At 44.6% G+C, this 7,179-nt stretch overlaps 1 protein-coding gene across 2 annotated transcripts in view; it reads left to right on the top strand.

Moving 5' to 3' along the window:
- The first annotated feature begins 731 nt into the window (after positions 1–731).
- cacng8b (calcium channel, voltage-dependent, gamma subunit 8b) overlaps positions 732–7,179 on the top strand; it is a 27,833-nt gene continuing 21,385 nt past the window's right edge. Inside the window, exon 1 of one of the 2 annotated variants that reach the window (XM_005731985.1) lies at positions 732–1,140. The gene's annotated coding sequence lies outside the window, so the exon portion shown is untranslated. Of the gene's footprint in view, positions 1,141–1,919; positions 1,964–7,179 lie in introns of those variants that run through there. The other variant, XM_005731986.1, reaches the window with a different exon arrangement.

Genomic DNA, 7,179 nt, shown 5'->3' with positions numbered 1-7,179 from the left:
CTCACTCTGTTTTATGCGCACTAAATGCTGTGTGAGGTCAGCAGCTCTGGCTTCATTTTTATAGATCTGCGCGTGAAATAATCCGATCTATACCATCAGCAGTGAGATCCCACACCAGCTGTGTAATTTCCCCAGATGATTTGATCATTTTACCACTAATATTACAGCGCTACTGCTGAATTTCCGTTTTTGCTGATATTGCTGATACACTGATATTAACCTGTGGATGTTTGATTCCGTCTTATAATCCCCCCCCCCTCTCTCTCTCTCTCTTACTCCTCCCCCTCCTCCTCTCTCCCTCTCTCTGCAGGGCTGCGCTTGTGCTCCATTTCCCAGAACTACCAGCGCGGCCCTCATCATCAGCATCATCACTACAGAGGAAAAGTGTCCCACTGGCGCTCCATCAAGTCGCTCTCCAGCAAAGGAAAAAAGAAATATCGACATCAAAAACGCTCGCGCACTTACGAGCTGGTCATAATAGGCTACTTACGAGCGCGCAACCATGAGCGTGTGGCACACGCTCCAATAAGCACATCCAGACCAATTCCCTCAATATAAGAGGGGGGTGAGGGGGGTCATGCCTTCGTAGTGATCTCGTAGCACAACATAGGCTACTGTGGGAGATTTCATCTTGTGTCGACGATCCAACCTCATTCACATTTAGCGTGGAGTTTTAGTGTGATGCGACAAGTTGCTCGCGCCGCGCGCAGTGTGGAAGAAATCGATGGAGGAGCAGACAGGCGGGCGAGCGCTCATCCAACCGGAGGGGAGGGGGAGACGCATTCTCCCCGAGTACACACAAGCAGCGGCCACATCCACTGTAGACAAATCCGTGTTCAGTGACGTGTTTTGTACTAGCCTTTTTTTTAATATATACACACTGAACCATTTTCCATCTCAGACTTAAATTTAACCGGGACCTGAGACTTCACTCTTTTTTTTCTTTTTGCTCCTAAATTCATGATTTTTAATCACCCCTTTCGATTTAATTATTTATTTTGTTGCCTCGATAGACCCGTTATTTAGCGCCGTCCACCTCCTCTCTTCTGTTCCCTCCATCCCCTTCTCTCTCTGGGAGTGCAAGGCGCTGCGAAGCTCGGAAATTTAAAAAAAAGAGAGAGAGAGAGAGAGAGCCTGCAGGTAAGACCGCCGTAAGCTTCTTTAAAATGATTATAATTGCATTGAGACACTGTTGTTTTGACTTTGCAGCTTAATGAATGACAGTTCATCCAGGCTCATTTTCATAGCACATTGATTTGTTTCACGTTGCCTGCAACTTAACACACTACTGACAGTGTTGATATCGTAATTCCAGAAAAGAATAATAATATTTCTCAGACTTCCACCACTCTTCTCCATCTCCCTCCCTCTCTCTCTCTCTGATTAAATGCTGAATGATAATATTCCCACCTATTTTGCGCGGGCCTATAATTAGCGACCGCAACGTCTATTATGCAAATGATCATTTTAATAGCTCGTTTTTAAGCTCTGCCTGCATTCACGCTGCAGCAGTGGAGACTAAAATATCTGCTGCGTTCGCTGACATGATCGGCCGCTTCCCCGAGGATGGAGAGTTATTTCAGCGTGTGCGAATGCGAGTCTCGGTGTGTCATTCGTGTCCCAGTCCGCTGAGTTTTCTCTGTACTGGTCTCTCGATGCTAGGCGTCCATTTTCCACCGTGCAGCCTATGCAGGCAGGGTGATGTGTGTAGCGTACTCTGTTAACAAATGCACCGCAGTCCGCATCACTATAAGTCAGCTCTGCACGCTCTCGGCCCCGTGGCTCTGAGCTCGTATGTGTCTCATCAGTGTGTTATGCACCGCTTTGGAGTGCAGGGCCAGCATCTCATCTTGGCTCCATGTTGAACCTGGGCCACATCATTGCATCAGACGCGTATTTTTTTCCATTATTTTCCACAGTCTTCTCTCACTGAACAACCTGTGCAGCTTCGACAGATCCAGAGGTAAAGGGCACCGAACACCTGGCACGCGATCAGCCATTCAGTATTCATCACAGCTCACATCATGTCATTGCTAAAGGAGGACTGAAACGTCTTGAATTGGAAATTATGTAGGAGTGTGCACTGCAGTATTCAGGAGTTTCTGTGCACTGTCAGCAAACAGCACAGTGACTTATACCTGTCTTCATTGTGCCTGCAGCCCATGGCAGGTTACAGCTCTGAGTGTTTTCTCAGAAATTTTCATGATTCAATGAGAAATACGCTGTTGTGCTCGCCTACAGTGTTGATGACTGTAGCACAAGTTTATACCCACTAAGCTCAGCTTCTCACTGAGTGCTGCATCTATTCCGTTTGGGGACCAGCCTTTGGTTTTAAAAAGCCAGCATAAATGACCGTCAGCGCTCTGCTTTTACACTGTTCATTTATACCCTTGTTTTGTTTTGTTTTCTGTCACTTGATGTTGCAAGTTTGCTGTTGAACTTTTCCTTTGTGATCATGCCAAATGCGATTGCCACTGGGTGGCAGCTGAACTGAAATATTTGTGCATTTCTTAAATATTATCAGCAATGAGATAATGGATGAGAGCCTAAAGTTGTTCATTTCTTAACTACACCTCAAATCATTAATTAACTGCGTGTAATTCTGCGCAAATGCATGCAGTTACTGTTTGCGCTATAACTTAAGTTGTGTGACTTAATGACAGTGCAAGTGCAAGTTTCATGTTACACACTGCACACCGAAAGGGCCTAAAAGGTTCGGTTATGTCTGATGAGAAATCAAAGGTGTCGTTTTTGTATCACGCTGCTGCCATTTGCCGCCCACCTCTTTATCAGCTATCAGTGATTCTTTCATTAAGTGATCTTGGCCCTGTCACACCCCCTCAGTTCCTCCGCCTCCCACGTGCTAAACACCGTCTGTGCCGTGTGTGTGATGTACGTGTGGCCTTGATGATCGTCTCTGTGGATTTTGGATCACTTTCAAAACCCCTGAGTTGGCTCTAAGATCTGCTTTTTACACTCTAAGGTGACTCACTGCAGTCAATACTGATGCGTAGCCCAAACAGGCTGTAGGTGTGATTTAACGCTGGCCAAATTATAATCATCTAATGCTCAAGCGGTCCACAACAATCGGAAAGGATCTCTAACTTTTGACTGTTTCCACTCGTTTACCTGTCTCGCTTAAATTTCACTCCTGGTTGGTCTCTTTCTCTCTCTCTATCTTGCTTTCTCCCTTTGAGGAGAAGTAATTCTGCAATGATCATCACATCTGTCATGTAGCTGTTGTTCAGAGGATCAATGCCTTTGCTGCAATTTTCTTGATGGTCTGAGATTTCACACTGTTCATTCCTCTCTTTAGTGCAGGAGGAAGCCCAGTGCTGTACAAGAGCCACAAATGCCTCAGTTTGAAATACAGCCCCTTAACAATCTAATGTTCATTCACATTACTGCATAACTTTTCATCTCTACCCTATTAGTAAAAAGAAACTCCTGCATATTTAAAGAAAAAGTCTAAACTTACACTTGTAGCAAGTCTTGCAGTATTGGGAAAGCTTACATTCAATACACAACACTGCTTATAACTCCAGTGAGCAGAGGCTTTTATCCAAAGCATTCTAAATGACTCCGTTCTCAGTGGCTATGACCCATGCATCAATTAACCCAGAGCTTTGGTGTTTTTAAGTGCTTTGTTTAAGCTTGTATAGCCTAAGAGCAGGGTTGTAAGAGCCTGTGATTGAACCGTGTTGTGTTAGTGATATGCTGTTAGCTGACCTGTCCGTGTGTGCAGGAGCATGCAGCATAAAAACACGACAGAAACCGTGTTAGCATGTCTGATAGGCCAGCACAAGGCTGTAGATACAGGTTGCAGCACCTGTAACTAAATCCCACAAACAGATTACAAAACGGTGTAGGTGTGAGTGAGAGTCTTAGTTGTTTATATTAGAATATTGAAGCTGCTCACACATGAAATAGATTATGTGACTCAGAGTAGGTGCAGACATATCACTCTACTATTAAGCCTATGAGTAAATAAATGAATGACTATCTGCTAAACATCTGTTTGAGATTAGCTGAGTGATTAACAGAGCAGACCCCAGGTCCACAAGAGTTTGCTCATTTACATTTGTCATCAACTCTTTTCCCTATTTATTTATGAAACGATCCAGAAATTATCTAGTATGCAGATCTTGAGAAAACTCTGCTCAACAGTTTCTTAAATAGGCTTATGTGTATTCTCATAAACCTAGGGATGTCACAGGAACCAAGCGTCCTAGTGTATCATTACACACTGAAGAAAAATGACACCCACAAGTGCAGGAAAAACCACACTCGGAAAAGCAAAACCTCATGATGGTGACTCGTGTAGCTGCCACGAGGCAGTAAGAGTCGGGTTTGAATGTACTTTGTGTTGTTACCCTGAATTCCTAGTTTTTTGATACAGCTGGCATTACCATTGTAATCAACTGAAAGGTTTGCAATTGGTAATGTTAAATGTGCAGAGGAGGTCAGGATAAGGTACAACAGTGAGTGTCTACAGCCATGTGTAAAACATGCTGGAGACTCTGTCATGTTTGTGGCTGCACTTCAGTCATTGGTGTTGGGGATCTTGTCAGAATTGATCAAATTGGGAAGGAAGAAAAGTACCATCAGATTCTGATCCACCATGCAGTACCATCTGGAAAGCATCTGATTGATAACAGCTTCATTTCTTAGTATGACGATGATCCCAAACACACTGCCAGTGCACTAAAAACATACCCGGATAGAAAAACCCACAGTTGAACACTGTCAGTAATGGATTGGTCTCCCTTGGAGCCAAACCATGATTGTTAGTCCAGGACTGATCCATAGTAAACTCAACATTAGTGAACCAGTCTGGGATCATCTTGACAGAGAACAGAACAAAAGGCAGCCAAAATCCGAAGAAGTGCTTTGAATGTCCTTCAAGAATCCCAGAGAATGACAGGAACGCTTGCTTAAGAGAGTTCAGGCAGTTGAAAAATAAAGGTGGTCATACCAAATATTGACTTTCAAAGTCGTTAGAATTGTACGAACTGTTTTTGGCTTACATGCTTTATTTACATTTATGTTTGCAAGTGTTTTATTAAATCGCTGCACTTCTTCCCATTTTAATTGCAAAATGTAAAGATACAATCGGTGGCTTTTTCTGGCAATAGGCGTGTTTGGAATCCCAACACAGTCAGCTGATCCAAGCAGAGGTGGACAGAGCGTAGACGAGTAAATAAATCACCAAACATAACAAATGTTCAGGAAATCAGTTTATGTTTCACATGTCTGAAAGAAAATCTGAATATCATATTTTTAAACTGGCCGAGATCTATCAACGAAAAACGTATTAATTATAACATTTATCATTTTTTAAATCTTTCTTTGTTTTTCAGTTTATACAAAAATAAAAAACACCCATAACATCACTGCATCAACCTAAGAAATAATGAAGATGATGCGGCAAGTGTTTAACTTGGTATCTTTAGTTACATATTTAGATATGCTACATATGTTGATATTCTGTTTAGTGGGGTTGAGGACTCATTTTTACCTTCTCATTAATGAAGATTTCATGCATTTCTTACACGATGCATAAGTGGTGATAAATTCTGGATAGTACTGGAGTTTGTGTGGCTGTAATATACACATTCCCCTTTGCCATAAATCTGAGCATCCCGGACCTAACACCCTCACAGTGATGCCTTCACCTGGTGGCCTGTTTGTCAGACAGTTAAAACATCTTTAAATCACCTGCTTGGGCTTTAGGTAAGTTTGATATTTTGTTAACAGGAACCAAATCATAAAGAAAACAGGCACCACATTAGAACTACTCATTTATGGTGAAACCTATTAATTATTGTTACTTTATTTGTATTTAAGTGCATTTCTTTGAACATAAATTATAAATCAACTGGGAAAAAAATGAAATAAATAATAAATAAATGTGAACTGAACTAAATATGCCACAGCATGACATTGTGTATTTAGACTTTAAGGGAGGTGCAAAAGTGAAGAGGGAGAGGGATTCAAAAACAGAATGAAGTACAATAATCAATCACTCACTCTGCAGGTGGGGGGAGAGATATAGGAGAGGTGGAGAATGAACTCAACCTGGGTGTCTATTGTCTTGTGTAGTTTGGGAGATGATTGGATGATGGGGTGGGTGCAGTTTTCTCTGGGATGGAGTCGGGTGGGCTGCCCCGGACTCTGTGGGGCTGGGCGGTGCTGCTGCTGCGGGCCCCGGTCCAGATGGGCCTGGGCCCCCTTGCCCTGGTGGGTTCCAGATTGTGGGGTTGCTTGCCCCTCCCTTTCTTCCCTCCCCATCCTCAGCTGCCTCCCTATTCCCGCTCTACCACACCCACCCACACACGCAGGGCTTGGGGTGCAGGTATGTCACCAGGGTGCAGGGGGGGGCACTCCCCCTCTGTCCCCTTCTGGCCGCCTGTGCCTCAATTATATTCTGCAACCTAGACATCCACATTACTCACACTCTCACATAACACATACATATAGGGCCTTGGGGGTGGGCACGTTTTACAGCATCCAGAGGATGGTCGGTGTACTCCAACCCACCTCTGGCGCTGGTGCCCTACCCTCAATTTTAAATGCATTTAGACACTAAGGGCTTTCGGGAAGAGCCGTGCTGCTCTCTGAGAGGAAGCTAGTACCATGCTCTCCTGAGTTTTAAATGCACTTTAGAACAGCACACAGCAACACTACATATGAGCGGGCGTAGGGAGGTTTGAGGTCTTCACTCACCCCGGTTCTGTTAGCCGTCAGGGCTGGGGGGCTGGGAGGAGGTGCTGGCCGTCAGACTGGGGTCTCGGATGCGGGGCCTCCCTGCTACTGCAGATAAGGAGGTGGTCCGCTTGCCTCCACCCCAGAGAGAAGGGTTACATCTCCTGGGTCTAGGTGCGGCTTGCCCCTCTGAGGGCGGGGGTACCTGGACCTGGGATATAGAGTATGTTTGGGGAGTGCGACTGTCTGTGCAGTGTCAATTTGTGTCTGTCTACACGTTGGGTGAGTGCCGAGTATTTGGTTGTGCATATGGGGTGGGAATGCACGTCTGTGTCCGCGTGTGCCTGTTCGTCTGTGTCTATATGTGGTTGATGTCTGGGTACATCTCAGGCCCTCTAAAGTACGGAGGCCTATCTCCCCTCACCACACTCCCTGCCGGTGGCTGATGCCCTCAGACGTTGGTGTGTTGGTGGT

Source organism: Pundamilia nyererei, unplaced genomic scaffold, assembly GCF_000239375.1.
Source record: "Pundamilia nyererei isolate P.nyererei 1_Seehausen unplaced genomic scaffold, PunNye1.0 scaffold00045, whole genome shotgun sequence".
Taxonomy (NCBI): Eukaryota; Metazoa; Chordata; class Actinopteri; order Cichliformes; family Cichlidae; genus Pundamilia; species Pundamilia nyererei.
The sequence above is the reverse complement of the archived record's forward strand: the minus strand, read 5'-3'. Positions and strand labels throughout refer to the sequence as shown.